This window comes from Gossypium arboreum, chromosome 7, assembly GCF_025698485.1.
Source record: "Gossypium arboreum isolate Shixiya-1 chromosome 7, ASM2569848v2, whole genome shotgun sequence".
NCBI classification, from domain to species: Eukaryota; Viridiplantae; Streptophyta; class Magnoliopsida; order Malvales; family Malvaceae; genus Gossypium; species Gossypium arboreum.
The window spans coordinates 13,575,670-13,596,096 of NC_069076.1; the positions used below are offsets into that span (position 1 = coordinate 13,575,670).

The 20,427-nt window shown below is 36.3% G+C and overlaps 1 non-coding gene across 1 annotated transcript; it reads right to left on the reverse strand.

The window, feature by feature from the left end:
- Positions 1-1,394: 1,394 nt before the first annotated feature.
- Positions 1,395-1,501, reverse strand: LOC128296225 (small nucleolar RNA R71). Its single transcript, XR_008286774.1, has one exon. It is a non-coding gene; the product is annotated as a small nucleolar RNA R71 (small nucleolar RNA).
- Positions 1,502-20,427: the final 18,926 nt, after the last annotated feature.

The following is a 20,427-nucleotide window of genomic DNA, read 5'->3' on the forward strand; positions in this document are numbered from 1 at the left end:
TGTGTTCTTAATGCTTGAGTTAATATTCTGGGTATTGATTCACGATTTGACGTGCTTATGCAGAGGAGCAAAAGTCCTTGTCTAAGAGTAGATTTGGCATAATTAAGCAGAATTGATCGAACGCCTAGAAATAGGGTTACGAGATTTTATCGGATTAGGGTGAAACCTAATATGGGAGTCCATAGATCGATTTACTGCTTCCCTAGGGGTTTTAATTAAGAAAGAAATTTCGATTAACTCAACTGAGGGTTAGATGTTATTAGTCTCGAAAGAAATAATAATATAGGTTAGGGAGTCTCACGGATCAAGTCAAGTGAATAAATCGTCTAGTTCAGAGTTAGATAACAAGTGAAATCTAGGTGAATTCCTCCTTGGGTATCGTCTTTATCAATTACTTTTCTTCAAGTCTTTTTCCAAATTTTCTCTTCACTTTAGTTTAATTAGTTAATTAGTTTAGTTAATTAGTTTAATAAACAACCCCTCTTTATTTCTAGGTTAAATAATAAAAAAGATAGTTATTACTAGTACTTTTGGTTCCCTTGGGTACGATATCCCAGTCTTGCCATTACTATACTATTCTTTGATAGGTGCGCTTGTCTTTTCGTCGTGATAATACTTAGTCTAGGTTTGATCTTCATTATAAATATTTATTACTTGTTACGAATCACGCGATCAAGTTTTTTGCGCCGTTGGTGGGGAACTAAAATATTAGGAACGCTCTATTTTTATTACTTTAGCCATTTATTTTTCTTGCAATTTAATTTAATTTTATTATTATTATTTATTTACTTTTTCTTTTTCTTGGCAGGTTTTTATAGTTTATGACTAGAAGAAACCCGTCGGGACCATTACTTTTTGACGAAGAAATCGATCGCACAGTTCGTAGAAACCAAAGAGAAATAAGGCGCAGCTTAAGATACATAGAGAACGAGCAAGAAGACGATACTCAACCTCCAACTGACAAGATGGCTGAAAACCAAGGGAATCAGCTACCTCCTACAATTACGGCTAATCAAAATCCTGCTCCACGCACTATGTATGATTATGCTAAACCTTCTTTAACAGGAACTGAATATAGCATAGTTAGACCTGCTGTAGCTGTAAATACTTTTGAATTAAAACCTAACACTATTCAGATGATACAACAGTTTGTTCAGTTTGATGTTTTGCAGGATGAAGATCCCAACGCTCACTTAACAAACTTTCTGGAATTTTGCGATACATTTAAAATCAATGGCGTTTCTGATGATGCCATACATCTTCAGTTATTTCCTTTTTCATTGAGGAACAAAGCTAAACAGTGGTTGAACTCGTTACCACGAGGGTCAATTACTACTTGGGAACAAATGATCGAGAAATTTTTACTAAAATATTTTTCGCCGGCTAAAACAGTTAAATTACGTAATGATATCTTTTCTTTTGTGCAGATGGATTTAGAAACACTTTACGATGCATGGGAGAGATACAAGGACTTACTGAGAAGGTTCCCTCACCATGGGTTACCGCTTTGGCTTCAAGTACAAACATTCCACAATGGTTTGAATCCCTTGACTCAGAAAATGGTTGATGCAGCTGCTGGCAGAACCATCAACAACAAAACACCTGAAGAGGCTTATGAATTCATTGAAGAAATGAGACTGAACAACTATTAGTGGCAAGTCATGAGGACTAAGCCAACAAAAACAACTGGCGTCTATAACATCGATTCAGTTACTATGTTGTCAAATAAGGTAGAACTTCTCAATAAAAAGATTGATGGTTTACTTGGTTCTACGCAGGTACATCTAGTAATGAGGTGTGACTCAAGTGGAGGAGGTGTGCATACAGAATATCAATCCTTCAATCCCACAACCGAAGAGGAACAAGTCAACTATATGGGTAACAATAACTTTAGATCTCAAAATAACCCATACAGTAATACTTATAATGCAGGTTGGAGGAACTACCCAAATTTCTCCTGGGGTGGTCAAGGAAATCAAAAGCCACAAAATCCTCAGGGTTTTTAACAGCCACCTTATCAACAAGAGAAGAAACCAACCCTTAAAGAGATGCTCTCAAAATTCATATCAATGTCAGAAACCCATTTCCAAAATACCGAGACAGCACTTAAAAATCAACAAGCATCGATCCAAGGACTCGAAACTCAGATAGGCCAGCTATCCAAACAAATCTCCTAACGACCACAAGGTAGCTTACCAAGTAATACTGAACCTAACCCAAGGGAACACAACAATGCAATTAGTACTCAAGATAAGGAAGGATTCATTGCACTTGAGCCAGAATTGATGCAAGAAACTGTGGTGAGCAAAGGTAAAAGTGAGGTAAGTCATAACAAAATGGTGAATGAGGAATATAAACCTCGTGTCCCATACCCTAACGCAACTAGGAAAGACCGTTCAGATGAACAATTCAGTAAATTCCTCAAACTTTTGAAAAAATTACATATTAACTTACCGTTTATTGAAGCTTTGTCGCAGATGCCAAATGCAATGAAATTTTTAAAAGAGCTTTTAGTAAATAAGTGGAAGTTGGACGAAGCATCGCATGTGGAGCTAAATGCAGTTTGCTCAGCTATTCTACAGAATAAACTACCCCACAAATTGAAAGATCCAGAGAGTTTTACAATTCCTTGTTTAATTGGTAGTTTAGATATAAGTCATGCATTAGCTGATTTAGGGGCTAGTATTAACGTTATGCCCTACAAAATGTTTAAGCAACTAGGTCTTGGGAAACCTAAACAAACTAGGATGAGCATTCAATTAGCAGATAAAACTATAAAATTCCCTAGGGGTATTATCGAAGATGTACTAATGAAAGTAGATAAGTTCATATTCCCCATTGATTTCGTTGTTCTAGACATAGAGCAGGATAATAACACCCCTTTGATTTTAGGAAGGCCCTTTCTAGCAACTGCTAGAACAATTATTGATGTTGGCACAGATGAGCTTACACTTCTGTGGGAGACGAAACGATCACCCTTCAAGCTCGTAATTTTGTCATCACATCGAACATTGAAGGTAATAGTCCACACCAATCTACTAAAACTAACAATATGACTTTGTAGAATTTAAGCTTCAAAGAAGTTCATGAGCCATGTTCTAGAAATGATACGGACGGATGAGCTAGACGAATGGTGAGTACACAAATCGAGAACACATGATAAACCGAAACTACTCCAAAACAAGCCCGATACCTCTCTTAATCAACTTAAGGTTTGTGATAAAGTCTTACTAGATGCCGCAAATCCCCACATTGTCATTACCAGACCAAATGAGGAAATCCCTCTTACGGTACTCAGTATTTTTCCATTCAGTACGGTGAAGGTGAGTCACCCCAAGTTCGGCACTTTTAAGGTAAACAACACCCGATTAAAATCCTATTTTGATTAGATTGATAGCAGGAATGAGGAGTATAAACTCCTCGAACCACCCTAACCATTCACTAGAGAGGAAAGTCGAGCTTAAACTATAAATAAGCGCTTCTTCGGAGGTAACCCGAGCACTAACATATTTTGATATATTTATTTTTAATTTCTAACACTTTGAATCATTAACTTTATCTTTGAATTGCAAAGTTTTTCAGTACACATGGCCAGGCCCACGGGCGTGCCTAAAGTCGTGGCCAAATAGGGGAAGAGACACGGTCGTGCGATACGGTCATGTAGAAACAGGACATGATTTCCTCAAAACACGGGATGCGATAAATCCCCATGGCCGTACGACATGGCCGTGGGTGAACTTGATAGGTGAACATGGGCGTGGAAATGGAAAAACACGGGTGTGCTAGAGGCAAGGCTCGATTCTGTTTCTTCGACACGGGTGTGAGACACGCCCGTGTCGTTAAGCTGTGGACAATAATACACGGCGTGGTACCCTAACACACGGGCGTGGGTGAAGCGAACAAAGCTAGGCACGACCGTGCGACATGGCCGTGTGCCACACACGCCCAAGACACACGGGTGTGGGATAGTAGCCGGGAACGACCTAAATATTCCTATCTTTTTATTTTTATTTTTATTTTTATTTTCATTTCAATTTTATTATTTTCTTTTGAAAGACATATCTATAATAGTAAATTTTACTTTCTACATTTTTCTGGTATTTATAACAAGTAATTCCACTACGCTCTCTTCCACACCAACTCTTAATAAGCTCTTCATGATTCTACAAACTTCCAAGCAAAGTTGCTAGGAATGTTTTACGGAATGAGGAAACAAATAGGGAACAATACCCAACGAGTGTCATGTTCAACGACCCAATATCTTCATCTAGCCAAGAACAGTGGCAGCTACCACTTTCCCCAAACACTCCAGCCTTAGAATCAAGCTCCGCATCCATATAACAGGGAGTTTCACCTCTTTCCCTCTTATGATTTTCTTTATTCTGAATATTCTATCTTTGTACATTGAAGGCAATGTACATCTTAAGTGTGGGGGGTGAACATGATGCCTAAATTTTTGTATTATTCTCAAATCCCTGAATTTGGTATTGTGCTTAAGTGATTTTCTCATAATATTGATCGAATGAATTCTGAGTAATCTATAATTATTGTTGATATGTCATGAATTAGACCATGGGAATTATGCATGATTATTTGATTATAAGACATTAGAGAATCGAGCATGATAAGTTGATATTTTTAGAACTAATTTTAGACTATTTTCATAAATTGAGGTATTATCTTGAAATCTTAAGTATACAGGAATGACATCACAAACCCAATTTTTTTGGTGAGATTTTTGAGCCTTTTGAGTGTTTAGCTTTCTTTCTTGCTTACTTCTTTTCTAGTTTGAGTACGTCAACATTGAACTGTTATTCTAGAACTTACTTCGATTATACATGTCGAGATCACACGTATGATTTGATATACTGAGATGATAAAGGCACTTAGGATTTAACCCAATTACTCCATAGAAAGCCTTCCCACATAATTAAACCCTTAGTGAACCCCATTTGAGCCTACTAACCTTTTTTATTGATTAACCCTCATCATTAACCTATTAACCCATTATTGTTGAAATCCTCTTACTTAAATTACCCTTTTTTTATCGAGATTAAATTTAATATTGTTACCTCACTATATTCACCATTTTTTGTTACTGAATCATGAAGTATGATTTATATATTGTATTGACTTGATTTGATCTTAAAAAAAAAAGAGCTCATGTAATATAGTTCTAGATATTTGTTTGTAATTCAGTAATTAAGTTTTTTATAGTGGGGTAATATATTGAAATTATCTCGATTCTAACCTTTTTCATTTCAGCTTGTATCCATACCCGTAACCTAAACCTCATTACAACCATGCAAAGACCTTTTGATTTGTGTATCATATCATTTACAAGTGGTGGAGATTTGATTTTCATGCAAGCCTATGGTAATAACTTCTCATGTTAGACAATCGAGTGCTTAATCTTAAACCTTAAATACTTTGAGTGATTTGAGTGAATCTTTAGTGAGGATGTCATCTCTTGTATATTTAGGACTAAAGTTAATTACTTGGAGGAAGGAGATTACCTATAATTTTATTATCAAAATATTCAATTTAGATTGTTTGAGGCTTTTAATGCCCCTATAGTTGAATTCTCACTGTATGATTTTTCGTGGAATAGTTTGTAACATTATCAGTAATGATTATCTGATTGAAAGGAAGGAATTCTAGTAGTAAATGAGAGTTTTTCTTGAGGACAAACAAATGCTTAAGTGTGGGGGTAATTGATAAACGCCAAATTATACATATTTTTACCCCAAATACTTAGCATATTTATTGATGTTTATTACTAGATTTGTGGATTTTGGTGCTCTTAATCCGGTTATTTTATGTTTTGTACTCAGGAGAGCACCAAGAGTCAAAAGGAGCCAAAAACAAGCAAAAAGGAACAAAATGGACCAAATTGAGAAGATGACACGGCCTAAACCTTGCCACACGGGCAACTCACACGCCCGTGTCTTTCGAGGGTGTCAACCAAGGCTTTCACCATTCACACAGCCTGGCCATTGACCCACATGGCCGTGTAAAATTTTATGGATCGAACAAAGCCTGGCAATAACGTCACATGGCCGTGGCACACCGACGTGTCCCTTTTTCAAGAAGCTGTATTTTACACGGAAAAGGATACTTAGGGAGGAAGAAAACCAATCCAAAGCCTATATAACACCCTAAGTATGACTTAGAAAGGGGGCCCCTCCTCCAGAACCTTTCTGGAGTAAAAAACCACACACCGGGAATTACTTGAAGGAAGCCAGATGATCCATCCCAAAAGCCGGAGCTACTCCAAGACTGAAGATCTCTTTTAGACTTCCTTCAGGGGTTTTAGAGTTTTTTTTATGTTTTGTTATTTTCATACTTTTGAGATGTACTCTTATTTTATTATGAACTAAACCCCTTAGATACCTAAGGGCGTTGAAACCTATGATGGATCTTGTTATTATTATCTGAACTGTATAATAAATACTTGATTTGTTCTTAATTATGTGTTCTTAATACTTGAGTTAATATTCCGGGTATTGATTCATGATTTGATGTTCTTATGCAGAGGAGCAAAAGTCCTTGTCTAAGAGTAGATTTGACATAATTAAGCGGAGTTGATCGAACGCCTAGAAATAGGGTTATGAGATTTTATCGAATTAGGGTGAAACCAAATATGGGAGTCCATAGATCGATTTACTGCTTTCCTAGGGGTTTTAATTAAGAAAGAAATTTCGATTAATTCAATTGAGGGTTAAATGTTATTAGTCTCGAAAGAGATAATAATATAGGTTAGAGAGACTCACGGATCAAGTCAAGTGAATAAATCGTCTGGTTCAGAGTTAGATAACAAGTGAAATCTAGGTGGATTCCTCCTTGGGTGTCGTCTTTATCAATTACTTTTCTTCAAGTCTTTTTCCAAATTTTCTCTTCACTTTAGTTTAATTAGTTAATTAGTTTAGTTAATTAGTTTAATAAACAACCCCTCTTTATTTCTAGGTTAAATAATAAAAAGATAGTTATTACTAGTACTTTTGGTTCCCTTGGGTACGATATCCCGGTCCTGCCATTACTATACTATTGTTCGATAGGTGCGCTTGCCTTTTCGTCATGATAATAGTTAGTCTAGGTTTGATCTTCATTATAAATATTTATTACTTGTTACGAATCACGCGATCAGTGTCCATAGGGCACTTATTATCAAGAACTGTTTTAAGTTTCTCACAGCTTAGGACAATTATTAGGTTCCTTTTCCATTTTCTATAGTTATTTCGATTTAGTTTGTTTTCAATGAGTATGTTCAATAAGAGAGTTAGAGCAATTTTTGAATTGAAAATAAAACATTCATTTATTAATATCTTTGCATTAAGAAAATGTTTGAATTTTTTTTGGAAAGTTACAATATGTATTAAAATGATGCATGCTTCTTACATTAAACCTTGAAAACATTTGTAGGATGTTGCAACGATAGTTCTTACACCAATTGAATCAAGCCACCTTAGGGTGATCATGATCAACTTGTAACAGCGTGGATTTTCATCCAATTAGTACATGAACCTAATTTCTTAGGCATTCACACTTACTAATAATCGTGTAACATTTTGGCATCATTCTAAATTAAGCATTGCACCTTAAGGGTTACTTAACTAGATGATTTTGAGTGTATAACCATCAACTCAATAGCTAATGCATCATGCACCACAAATGAGTCATCTTGGGACAATCTCATCGAGTAGCATGCTATGACTAGTTGTCCTATTTGAAGACAAAATTTCTTGATAAATTTCATGATAATACGTACCACATATGTCGGTCCAACTATCATACAATTATAAGAAAATTTTGTTTAGTTTCAGGAAGTCTCCTGATCCACTGCATGCGTGCGCATTAAAACATCTAAATTATGAAACAATTTGTAAAGCCTGGTTTTACTATAAGCATACAAGTTAGTTGTAATATTTATAGTGTTACAATGAAACACCAAATTATTCTAAGAATTGAACCCGAAGGAAGAGGTGATTGAGTAATAACTAGTATACTCAATAGAGGCTAAGTGACTACTAATACGATTTAATATTATGGTGTTTCATAAAAAATAAATTTACAAGAAAATTAGATATTAAATTCTAGGGACTAAATTGCAAGAAATGTAAACTAAATGGACTATCTAGCAAATGACTAATAGGGGTTGGTTGAAGTCCATGTAGTTTACCAAATCTCAGACTAGGGAGACATAAATCGCGTAAATTACCAAGTGACTACATTTTATCTTTCAATCTCAATTTTAACAACCTACACGGATTAAGCTCAGTTTATCTTTGATCTCACCAGTTAATACGGGACCAACGAATGGGTCTATGATAAGATTACCTTTCGATCTCACTTTTTCTGTAACACCCCGAACCCGTGACCATCGCCGGTGTCGGACACGAGGGGTTAACGGGCCAAATCCTCTCAAAGTACCAACCAATTTGACTTTACCAGTCAGGCTGGAAAACTGCGTCACCGTCGCCTTAAAAATCATATCTCGAGTTTAAAAACTCAGAAACTGGTTTCGTAAATTTTCCCTGAATTTAGACTCACATACCCATCCATGAATTTATTTCTAGAATTTTTGGTCGGGCCAATTGGTACAGTTTATTAGTTAAAGTCACCCATGTTACAGGGATCGACTGCTCTGACCTTCGCGCGTTACAACTTGAATATCTCTCCGTACAGGGATTTAATACTGGTGCCGTTTGTTTCTAATGAAACTAGACTCAAAATGGAATCTGTACATATAAGGAATGACTCCTAATTCTTTCTGGATAATTTATGGTAAATTTTAAAAGTCGCAACAGGGGACCCAGAAACCGTTCTGGCCCTGTCTCACGAGAACTTTAATATTTCTCAGTATACTGCTCATATGGTCGTTTCGTTTCGTCCATATAAAAATAGATTCATCAAGGTTAAATTTCATAATTTACTCACTATTTAATTCTACTTCTACTATTTTTAGTGATTTTTCAATCTCATCTCACTGCTGCTGTCTGCAACAGTTACTGCAGTAGACTATGCCAATTTCATGAATCTTTCCTTGGCCTTAATCATCCATCATACATGACACAAATTATGGCCACCTTATCAAAATTAGAGTTTCTAAGACTCGTGGCTATAGGTTCTAGCATCCCACTCGACGACCACATAGGCCATTTTCACATGGCTTAAAGTTTACAACCCACAATTCGACAAAATACAATAGCCTATACATGCCAAATGTTCTTCAACAACGAAAACAATACCACAAGATTTCAGCCGGTGTGATGACTTCAACGACGGTCCCGATCACGCAAACAATACGAGTCCGAGAGACCTAAAATGGGTGACAAGAAAACACCGAGTGAGTTTACAACTCAAGAAGTCATAAGCATTCATCAATCCATCGATAAAGTTACTACAACATGTACAACAAACGAGGCTAGGTACTCATCCATATCGAATCTATACCATAATACCTCGGACCTTCGGTCCAATCTCGTACCAAGTCATACATCCACATTTCATATTCTACATGTTAGAATTAAGTGACCCAAATTCTTATTTAAATAAAATACGATGGAAAATAAAATAAAAGTAAAATCCATATAGAACTAGACTTCTTTTATTTTATTTTAGAATAAGGTTTTTAAACCTTATTAAACTCCATCTATTTTATATTGATTAGGATAAGGTGTTTCAATCCTACTAGAATATGGCTTTGCAAGCCTATAAATAGACATAGTCTATTCCTCTTGTATTTTGAGTAAAATTTTTCGACATAGTGAATTTTCTTCTCCTCTGCCCGTGGTTTTTTTCCCGAAAGGGTTTCCACGTAAAATTTATGTGTTCTTTATTTTATTTATTTTATTCTATTTTATTTTTCACAAATTGGTATCAGAGCTTCCGGGTTATTCATCTCGATCACGGTAATGGCGTCTTTGAAGTATGAAATTCATTGTTGGATCGCAACACCGATTTGCGTTGTGGCAAATTAAGATGCAAGCGCTTCTTGCACGATGGATCTAGAGGATGCCCCTGAGGATAGATAAGATGCCTTCGACATTAATGATGAAGAGAAGAAGCGTAAGGATCGAAAGGCATTAACACAATTACATCTCGCATTTGTCCAACGAAATTTTGCGGGATGTGATGAAAGAGAAAACCGCCATTGCATTATGGAAGAGGCTAGAACAAATATGTATGTCGAAAACTCTAACAAGCAAGTTGCATATGAAGCGGCGTCTTTATGCTCATCGTTTGGAGGAAGGTGCGTCAGACACGAACACTTAACAGTGTTTAAAGAAATTCTCTCAAACTTGGAGGCCATGGAGGTTCAAGATGATAAGGAAGATCTAGGGTTGATTCTACTTTGTTCGTTGCCCTGTCTTATTCAACCTTTAGAGACACGATTTTATATAGCCGCGAGTCTCTCACAGTTGATGAGGTTTATGATTCTTTAACCTCGTATGATAAGATGAAGCATCTTGTGGTTAAACCCAACTCTCAGGGAGAGGGTCTCATTGTTCGTGGGAGACAAGACCGAATGTTGATGATGATCGTGGTAGAACACGAGAACGGAATCCTCGTGGTAAATCTAAGGGTAGATCGAAATCTTCAAACAGAGGTAAAACTTGCAACTTCGCAAGAAGAAAGGGCACATTAAATCGAGTGCTATAAGCTACAAAATAAGATTAAAAGGGAGGTGCGAATCAAAAGGGAAAACAGCCAGAAAATTCCGGTGAAGCTGATGTTGTAGAAGACTACAGCGATGGTGAACTTCTAGTTGCTTCTGTCAATGATTCTAAAGTAAGCGAGGAGTGGATACTTGATTCAGGCTGCACCTTCCACATGAGTCCCAATCGGGATTGGTTTACAACTTATGAAACAGTATCTGAAGGTGTTGTTTTGATGGGAAATAATGCTTCATGTAAAATCGCAGGTGTTGGAACAATTAAAGTTAAGATGTTTGATGGAGTTGTCAGAACACTTAGTGACGTGCGGCATGTTCCAGAATTGAAAAGAAATTTAATTTCGTTGAGTACTCTTGATTCAAAAGTGCAGATACACAATGAAAGTGGGGTTTTAAAGATTTCCAAAGGGTCCCTTGTTGTGATGAAAGGGCAAAGAAAGATTGCCAAGTTATATGTTTTACAGGGTTCTACTGTTACTGGTGATGCAGCTATCGCTTCCTCTTCCTTGTCAGATGATGATATTACTAAACTTTGGCATATGCGCCTAGGGCATATGAGTGAGAATGGCATGGCAGAATTAAGCAAAAGAGGACTTCTTAATGGGCAAGGAATTTGCAAACTGAATTTCTGTGAGCACCGTGTTTTGGGAAGCAAAGAGAGTTCGATTCACTAGAGGAATCCATAACACGAAGGAAGCGTTGGAGTATATCCATTCGATCTGTGGGGCCATCCAGAGTGCCTTCGAGAGGTGGAGCTAATTATATGCTAACCTTTATTGATGATTTTTCCGAAAAGTTTGGGCGTTCTTCCGAAGCGAAAAGCGATGTGTTTTCCACATTTAAGTCTTGGAAAATTATGATTGAAAATAGACGGAAAATGTATAAAATACCTCCGCATGCACAATGGCTTAGAGTTACGCTCGATGAGTTTAATAGATTGTGCAAGTCGAAGGGATCATGAGACACTTGACGTTCGTCATACTCCACAAACAAAAGCGGCGTTGCGAACGAATGAACGAACGATCATGGAGAAGGTTCGATGTATGTTGTCAAATGCCAACTTACGAAGTCATTTTGGGCGTAAATGACCTCTCTTGCATGTTTTTGATCAACCGATCTCCATCCGTTGCCATTGAGAAAAGACTCCACAAGAGGTATGGTCCGTAATCCCGCTAATTATTCGATTTAAAGATTTTGGGTGTCTGCGTATGCTCATGTTGATAATGGAAAATTGGAACCGAGATCCATTAAATGCGTTTTCTTGGTTATAAAGTCGGTGTAAAAGGCTATAAGTTATGGTGTCCCGAAAATAGAAAAGTTGTGATTAGCGAGAGATGTTGTTTTGATGAAACGCTATGCTACCTAACTTATCTCTTAAAGACTCTTCCAATAAAGAAAACCAAAAGCGGTGGAGCATCGATTAATACGTAATCAACTCCTCAAGCCAAGACAAAATTGAGAATAGAGTTCCTTCTTCACCGCAATACTCTATCGCCAAAAACAGGACAAGAAGAGAAATTAAACCTCCAAAGAAGTATGCCGAGGTTGATCTAGTTGCTTATGCTTTAAATGTGGTGAAGATATAGATGCGAATCAAGAGCCATTTAATTATTCGAGGCGATTAGTGTGAAGACTCGTAAAAGTGGATGTTTGCTATGCAAGAGGAGATGGAATCACTCCACAAAAAGCGAACATGGGATCTTGTAAAACTTCCTAAAGGTAAAAAGGTCATTCGTTGTAAATGGGTGTTTAAAAGAAAGAAGGGACTCCGGGAGTTGAAGAACCCGGATATAAAGCAAGGCTTGTTGCAAAGGGTTACTGATCAAATTCGAGTGGACTTCACAGATGTGTTCTCTCCGGTTGTTAAGCATAGTTCGATTCGAGCTTTGCTTGGTATTGTTGCCATGCATGATTTGGAGCTTGAGCGCTTAGATGTAAAACGCATTTTGCATGGAGAACTTGAGGAAGATATTTACATGCAACAACCGAGGGTTTTATAGTCTCGTAAAAAGAGGACTATGTTTGCTTGCTGAAAAAGTCCCTTTACGGTTTGAAACAATCACCAAGACAAGGGTACAAGAGGTTTGATTCCTTTATAACTTCTCATGATTTCAAAAGAAGTAGTTTTGATTTGTGTCTACTTTAAGAAAAAGCAGTGATGGTTCTTTTGTGTATCTACTTCTTTATGTTGATGACATGTTGATAGCGACAAAAGATAAAAGAGAGATAAGAAAGGTTAAAGCCCAACTAAGTGAAGAATTTGAGATGAAAGATTTAGGACCAAAGAAAGAAGATACTTGGTATGGAGATTCTCGAGATAGAAAAGCAAGTAAATTGTACCTAAGTCGGAGGGGTACATTGAGAAAGTTCTTTGCGTGTTCAATATGCAAAGTGCTAAGCTCATTAGTACTCCTTTAGCGACCCATTTCGGACTTTCATCGGCCTTATCTCCTCAATCGATAATGAGATTGAGTACATGTCACATGTTCCATACTCTAGTGCAAGAGGATCTCTCATGTATGCTATGGTTTGTTCACGTCCGATTTATCATATGCGATCGGTGCAGCTTAGCGATACATGGCGAATCTCGGTAAAGAACACCGGAAAGCGATTCGATGGATTTTAAGATACTTACGAGGCACTACTAATGTTTGCTTACGCTTTGGAAGAACTAAAGATGGAGTTATAGGGTATGTTGATGCTGATTTTGCTGGAGACCTTGATAGAAGAAGATCTCTCACGAGTTACGTCTTTACAATCGGAGGTTGTGCAATTAGTTGGAAAGCCACTTTGCAAACTACATCGCTTTGTCTACCAAGGAAGAGAGTACATGGCGATTCTTGAGGCTTGTAAAGAAGCTATTTGGTTGAAGGGACTATTTAGTGAACTCAATGAAGACCTTCAAATCAAGACGATATTTTGTGACAATCAGAGTGCCATCTTTCTTACAAAAGATCAAATGTTTCATGAGAGAACAAAACACATTGATATTCGGTATCATTTTGTTCGTGATATTATTGCTCGTGGTGATATTGTTGTGAGCAAAATTAGCACTCATGAAAATCCTGCAGATATGATGACTAAGTCACTTCCTATAACCAAGTTTGAGCATTGCTTAGACTTGGTTGGTGTTCATTGTTGAAGTTAAACCCTTAAGGGGTTTTTGGAAGAGGTGAAGAACTTGTTTATTGAAAGTTCGCGATGAAGAACTTGTTCATTGAGAATTTGTGTCAAGGTGGAGATTGTTAGAATTAAGTGACCCAAATTCTTATTTAAATAAAATACGATGGAAAATAAAATAAAAGTAAAATCCATATAGAACTAGACTTCTTTTATTTTATTTTAGAATAAGGTTTTTAAACCTTATTAAACTCCATCTATTTTATATTGATTAGGATAAGGTGTTTCAATCCTACTAGAATATGGCTTTGCAAGCCTATAAATAGACATAGTCTATTCCTCTTGTATTTTGAGTAAAAATTTTTCGACATAGTGAATTTTCTTCTCCTCTGCCCGTGGTTTTTTTTCCCGAAAGGGTTTCCACGTAAAATTTATGTGTTCTTTATTTTTATTTATTTTATTCTATTTTATTTTTCACACTACACAATAAGATAATCGAAGCATTTTTACACATTAACTCATTTTTCCAGCACAACCATACAATTTCAATCATCACATAGATTTAAGGCTTACCAAATTCAACCCCAAGCATGAACGTATTCTCTATTCGTCATGAGCTCGAGGTACTTACCCGATCCACTGTCCGGGATTAACTCGATAATGTCGCACACTCAGTGCCAATTGTAATACAAGAGCATACAGTAAATCCGCACACTTAGTGCTATATAATTTCAGCTCGCACACTTAGTGCTATATGATTTTCAGTTTGCACACTTAGTGCTATATAATCAAACTCGCACACTTAGTGCTATATATTTTCAGCTCGCACACTTAGTGCTATATAATCAAACTCGCACACTTAGTGCTGTATATTTTCAGCTCGCACACTTAGTGCTATATAATCAAACTCGCACACTTAGTGCTATATAATCAAACTCGCACACTTAGTGCTGTATATTTTCAGCTCGCACACTTAGTGCTATATAATCAAACTCGCACACTTAGTGCTGTACAATTTTAAACCCGCACACTTAGTGCCAATCTTGTCACCGTGTCCATTTATACCCGCACACTTAGTGCCGAGACCAATACCTTATGCATTTTGCTGCCTTTATACATTCAACAATGGCATCATTCCATACACATACATTTCCATTTACACATCAATTCATTTAAACACAATTGTGTATATATTATGGTCATTTACATCAACACCAAATATATGCTTAATGACTTACCTCGGATGTTGTCGCACGTCTTCGACGGCTATTCAATTACTTTGTCTTTCCCCTTGTCCAACTTTGATCCTTTGAGTTCTTGAGCTAATTCACACAAATTTAACTTATTAAAACCTCATTATGTTAGCTTATGGCCGAATATGACAAGGAGTTTAAATGGTCATATGGCCACCCTTTAGCTCGAATACACAATGGTCATGCACATTTTTAATTACATCAAGCAATTCAATACAATTCATTCAAGCATCAAGGAGAAGCTCAAGGTACTTAGCCCATATACCCATTAGACATTAGAGTCACATGTATACGAAATCACGAATCGAATTCAACATACTAGCTAATATTTCCCCTTAGCGAATTTCTAAGTCAAGCTAAAGCCATCAATAGGCTACCTAAGGCGAATATACACATCAACATATGTATTTGTTCATGTGGCGAACATACACATCTATGTTAAGGCCGATTTCAACACTTGATACATTCTACAAGTATGGTCGCTTGTATCGACTAAACACCATTTTGTTTCAAGTTCAAAACTAGGCTAATTCGCACATATACACTAGTAAATCAAACATTAACATTTGTACATCACCTTACTAGCACTTCTCATTCAAATAACATGAACAACGACCATAGTTTTCCTTTTATTTCCTACCATGGCCGAATGCCATACCACACCATACCATGCATCATTACAAGCTTTACTTTTTGTATGCAAATGACATCCACAAACCCACCTTAGCCGAACCTTATCTCCATGATATAGTGAAGATTGAACCATGGGCTAGTTAGAACTCAAGCTAACTACTAAAACATGCTTGAATCTCATGGCACCACATCAAACTTACCTTAACTTAGATGCAAATATGGCCGAATATCTTCAACTTTTCTCTTTTCAAACCGGCCAAGAAGAACCAAAGGATGAAGCTTTTCTTTTCTCTTTGTATTTTCTTCCTAGTTTTGGCTCAAAGAAATGATGAACAATTTTTTTTCTCTCTTTTCCTTCAACTCACGGCAATAAGGGGGAGGGGGGGAAGGGCATCCACACTCTTTTTTTTTTTTTTTTGTCCACATTTTCTTTAATGCTAACACATTATTTAATTGCTCCCAACATGCCTCACTAACCCAACATGTTGGAAACATGTTTTCCTTTGCCCATCACATCCATCTTGGCCGGCCACTATTGAATAATTTGGGCAATTTTGACATGCAAGTCCACCTTTGTGTCAACATGCACAATTAAGCCATTACAATTTAGCCTATCATTTTTCACCATGTCTCACCTTGATCCATATTTAATAATTTCTCATACATTTGGTAAAATTAGAGAATGAAACTTCCATATATGCATGCACACACATAGTAAGCATAAAATATAACAATTAATTATTTTTATAACTCGGGTTTGTGGTCCCGAAACCACTTTTCGACTAGGGTCACATTAGGGATGTCACATTTTCTTAATACTCTCTTAGCGACATCACTACCTAAGTTCTTAGTTCTATTCAAATTAGTCTAATTTATTACGATTTAGTCCTTTGTCCAAAGATTTTAGTTTATCCACATCTCCATCAACCAACCTCTTTAAGGATTGTACTACACTCAAAGTCAAGAATAAAAACATAACAATGGAAAACAAAGCAACCATAAAAGTAAAACTTGAGAAAAATATGAAAGTTGAGATTTGAATGCAAGAAAACTTAAATAGCATGAAACCAAAAGAATTTAACCAAGAAATCTAAAGAACAAAACATAAAAGGAAAAAACTTTAACATATTTGAAGTGAAATAAATTGAAATACATTAAACTAAAGCTTAAAGAGTCTTGAAAGTAAGGCACATGGACTGAAAATATAAAGAAACCTTAGCTACAGTGTTAACTAACTTTACTAATATAAAGAACATCAAGAAAAAGAAGTATATGAAAAAATAAACTTTAACCTAATGTAGAAGAAGAGAAAAATAAAAACCTTAGAAAAGTGTAGAGAAAAACTAAAGAAAACCTAGAGAAAACTAAACCTAAAACTAAGCTAAAATCTCTCTACTCCTTAGCAATTCTTTGTTGTTTTGAAGGGCGTTTTGATGAATTTTCAATGCCAAAATTTCCCATACACGGGCCTTATGTGATTGGTGGGTCGGGTAGACAAAGTGTTCCCATTTTGTCAAAATTTATCCCCCTAACGAAGGTGATATCGCGATACCCAAAAAGGGTGTTGCGATACCACTAAAGAGTCTCCTTGGTCTTCCATACTGCTAAAGGTGTCCCAATTCTAGAGGTTGGATATCGTGGTACCCTTGCCCTTGATGTCATTCTTACTCATTTTTTTATCTCCAACATGTCCCTATATTGCACAAACACATATTAGCCCAATGGCACTATTGACCAATTTGGGTAAAAAATAGACAAAATGAGATATCTTCACTTATTACCCGAAGAATATAAAAATACAAAAATAACAAAAAAACTAAGCTAAAAACTCTATTTTGTTTGAGAGAAAGCTCCTTAAGTGTATTGGAAAAGCCTGACTTGCCACGTTGATTTGTTGCATATCATATTCCCCTACACTCAAGTCATTTCTTGTCCTCAAGCAAACAAAAAAAAAGTACAAAAAGACGACCCTTAGACAAAATCAAACAATTAAGTTATATAGCTATAAAACATTAAATTTGTCCAAGAATTACTTCACATGCAATTTAAGAATGATACCTAGCTAATTAACCTACTCCTAATGCAAATATTATTAGTTCAAAAAGTTGAATGAAGTTATAGTTGATCGTCAAAGTGTTGTTTGAACTAGAGGAAAAACAAAGCCTAACTAGAGGGATATGACCAGATGAGCCTTCTATACGTCTCAAATTGAGCCTAAAAAGGTTGAATATTCCTGAAAGGATGGTGATTGAATCCATGCAATACATGAAGAGCTTCAGTAACTTAAGAGAAACAAAGTTTAGGAGTTCGTCCCCAAGAAAGTCTACTGCAATGTGGTTGGTTTTAAATCTTTTAGACTGCAGGCTTGCAGGGAATATGGTAGGGTGCATATGAGGGAGTGCTGGAAATGTACTGGAGCATGTTTTCGTTGTGGATCCAAGGAGCATAAGTTCAGAGAATGTCCTTGGAGAGCAGCTCAGGAACTAGCTGCGGAGTAAAGGGATGTCCAACCACAGTGAGGAGGACCACCACCACAGAGAGGTCGTGGGCAAGGTAGAGGTGGCAATGGAAATGTAAGGCTAGTAGCTCAAGGGTGTAGCCACACATTTGTACATCAAATTGTATCAAATGAATGTGAAAAGTGCCTTTTTTTTAATGGTTTTCTAAAGGAGGGAGTCTATGTGGCTCAACCAAAGGGTTTTGAAGACTTAGCGCATATAGAAAATATCTATAGGCTAAGGAACACTAACTATAGCTTAAAACTGGCACCCAAGGCCTAGTGCGAAGGTTAACACATTTTCTTCTAGGCCAAGGTTATCAAAAGGGATCAGTGGATAAATATTTTTCACCAAGAAACATAGAGGCAACATTATCATCGTATACATCTATGCCAATGACATATAATATTCTGATCAACTTCGGTCAGTACAGAGGATGAATTATTGAAGATGATGCGTAATGATTTCGAAATGAGCCTTGTTGGAAATTTTCCTATTTCATTGGCTTTCATATTGAGCTGTTTGATAATGGTATGTTATTTTCCTAAGAAAAGTATGCCAGGAAATTTGTCAAAAGGATTGGTTTAGACTTTGCAAAAGCTGCCAACATACCTATGTCAACTAGTGTGAAACTTCGTTTGGATTCTAAAGGAGTTCTTACAGAACCAAGCATATTTTGAATCATTATTAGGAGTTTAGTTATTTAAAAACAAGAAGGATTAACATTAGCTTTTCTTTGAATGTTTGTACTCAATTCTAATCCAATTTAGGAATCCAATGTCAAAGGAGTTAAGAGGGTGATTAGGTATATTTGTGGCACTCTAGACTATGGCATTTGGTTATCTAGATATAATTCTAGGTCTTTAATATGCTATAGTAATGTAGATTGGACTGGAAATGTGGATGATCGAAAGAGCACATCTGGCAGTTACTTCTATATTGGTTCAAACTTAGTTTCTTTGTACAAGAAGAAGCAAAATTTCATCTCACTTTTCATAATTGAGGCACAATATATAGCAACTAGAAGTTGTTGTGCACATATTCTTTAGTTAAAGAAAATGCTTACAGATTACAGTGTGGCAACATCTATGGCAACTATTTTCTGTGATAACACGAGTGCCATACCATATCAAGAAATCTAGTTCAGCACTCAATGACCAAGTACATTGACATTCGCCACCATTTCATTAATGAATTTGTTGAAGAAGAAAAGGTTAAACTAGAGGATGTAAAAGTAGAGAATCAATTAGCTAACTTGTTCACAAAGCCATTGGACACTTTAAGTTTCTAAGGGTTAAGAAATTTAGTTGGGGTTTTTCGTATCTAGAATGAGGTGGTTATTTTGGGAAGGCAACCAAAAGCATATTTGTGTTGAAAATTAATTGATAGATGGAAGTTTCTTTAGCACTAAATTTTGGTGTCAAAATATTTTACTTTTGGAGGAAAATATTTGGAAATACTTCTTTCCAAATTATTGGAGGGAAAAGCTAAAAAGTTGTCATGATAAATTGTAAATTTGATGACTATATAGAAACCTCCTTAGAAACAAATTCTCTCATTTACATTATGAAATTTGCCAAGGCCTAAAGAATTACTCTTGATCTTCTTATCCTAATTACCTTTTCCTATTTGAGAAACCCTGTTAAAATTCACTAATCACCAGAATTGAATAACCTCACCCCATACTACAAGAGCATCAGATCAAGATGTCCAAGGCTTATAGAGAGCCATTTTTAATCAAGAGGTCACAAATGTTGAGGTCCTTGAAGGTTTAGAAATAGAGCCACAAATTGTGGGTACTGTTTTAGGCACAGTTTTACATAGTAATGGTGCACAACCTTCATCCTCTTCTAATACAGAGCCAAGGGTGGAGGAATCATCTAAGAATGTCTAGGAAAGAGTCTCTTGATGCTACAAAGGACTATGAGGGATAAAAAGAACAAGCCCTAATTTTGTTTTTCAACCGACAAAGGCTATTGCACAAGTTCTAGTTGAGATTGATCATGTTATTAACAACCTTACCATCCCAAATCAATCTACATCTTGATTGGAGATCCTGGTTAAGGCTACAATACAACGTAACTTTAATGCCTTTACTGTTCCATTGGTTGATACATATGCTCATCCCAAAACTAAAACTAAAAATAGTCCATCTTCTTTTGCTCAGAATTATATTAAAAACATCATCGAGCCTATCTTGGAGGCTACTAAGCAAAAAGAGACAGTGCAAGAGCCTAGTACTAAAGCT